Genomic DNA, 1,939 nt, shown 5'->3' with positions numbered 1-1,939 from the left:
TAACGGATAACTTACAATAAGGAAAGTCTGTGGTCCTTGGAAATGTCGTTTTTCATTCTCCTTCACTTTTGCGCATGATTGAACTAATCCTTGAAGTACAAATTTGCACCAATTGAACTTCTTGATATTTTGAACATCTGAAATAGATTTCAGAATTCTATACCTGCAAGGGGAAAAAACATATTTGAGTCATATTAACATGTCATATAAGTTGTGATGCAAATGAAATAACAAAAATGATAGTACCTTGATAGTTGACCTAGGTGATCACACCAGAGAAAGCAGCTGACAACAAATAATACGAAGTCTATCTTAAAATTGTTGTCAGCAGCTTTGTTCTCAATCATTTTCGTCGGCATAGCAGTCACTAAAGGAGCGCCATTAATAGGGTTACCCCATCGAGTCCTAAATGCCTTCAGCTTGTCATCAGTCTCGTTATTCTGATATTCTACAATGTCCAACTCCCCTCTGGGGAGACCCAATACCATTTCAACATCTTCTTCTTCGATTTTCACTTCCTCGCCATTCTCTAGAGTGAAAGAACATTTATCACAGTCAAACTGCCTCACTAGATAACGGGATATCTCCCCGGGGCATTTTGAAAGTGATAATGAAAGTAGATGGCCAAAGCCTATTGACTTCACAGCCTCCTTTTGATCATTAGACAGAAGTTGGAGAAGATTGAAAAGGCCAAAAGAAGATGTCCTAGTTAAAAAAAGGTTGTGTGGGGCTGCTTTGGGAGCTGCTGCTCTGGGGGATTTCGGAACTAATTTGGGAGCTTTTGGGGATTTGTGAACTGCTTTGGGAGATGCTGCTTCTTGGGCATTCTTTTTACGTTTATTTGCCCTACAAAAACAAAAGATAAACATTTAAAAAACATGAAACAGATAATCTAAGAGAAACAAAGTTAAAGCAAGTTAAAAACCAAGAGAAAACAAGTTAAAAATCTAAATTTCGGGTCCCGAAACCACCCATTTCGGGTCCCGAAACCAGATTTCGGGTCCCGAAACCACCATTTTCGGGTCCCGAAACCCCCATTTTCGGGTCCCGAAACCAGATTTCGGGTCCCGAAACCACACATTTCGGGTCCCGAAACCACCCATTTCGGGTCCCGAAACCACCCATTTCGGGTCCCGAAACCACACTTTCGGGACCCATAACAGCCAAACATTACAAAATACGATTTATGGGTCCCGAAACCACCCATTTCGGGTCCCGAAACCACACTTTCGGGACCCATAACAGCCAAACATTACAAAATACGATTTATGGGTCCCGAAACCACCCATTTCGGGTCCCGAAACCACACTTTCGGGACCCATAACAGCCAAACATTACAAAATACGATTTATGGGTCCCGAAACCACCCATTTCGAGTCCCGAAACCACACTTTCGGGACCCATAACAGACAAACATTACAAAATCAGATTTATGGGTCCCGAAATAACCCATTTCGGGTCCCGAAACTAACCATTTCGGGTCCCGAAACAACACTTTCGGGACTCATAACAGCCACACATATCAAAATTCAATTTTGGGGTCCCGAAACAACACATTTCGGGTCCCGAAACAACACTTTCGGGTCCCGAAACCACACTTTCGGGACCGTTCATTCAAAACACATATCAAAATCAAATTTCTGGACTATGTAATCATACTTTCGGGTCCCCGAAACAACACTTTCGGGACCCATAACAGCCAAACATATAAAAAATCACATAAATCATCACATAGAAGCAAATAAACACAAAATAATCAACCATTTCTATCGTTAAAATCATTAGAATCAGCAGAATCATAAAAATCCATAACCCTAACCCTAAACCCTAACCCTAACCGCAAAAACCTAAACGGTCTTCAAATCATCAAAATGTTTCAGAATTCAAAAGGAGATGTTATTTACCTTGTCCTTGGAGATTTTGGAGTCTTGCTTGGAGA

This window comes from Impatiens glandulifera, unplaced genomic scaffold, assembly GCF_907164915.1.
Source record: "Impatiens glandulifera unplaced genomic scaffold, dImpGla2.1, whole genome shotgun sequence".
Lineage (NCBI taxonomy): Eukaryota > Viridiplantae > Streptophyta > Magnoliopsida > Ericales > Balsaminaceae > Impatiens > Impatiens glandulifera.
This window is presented reverse-complemented; position numbering follows the sequence as displayed.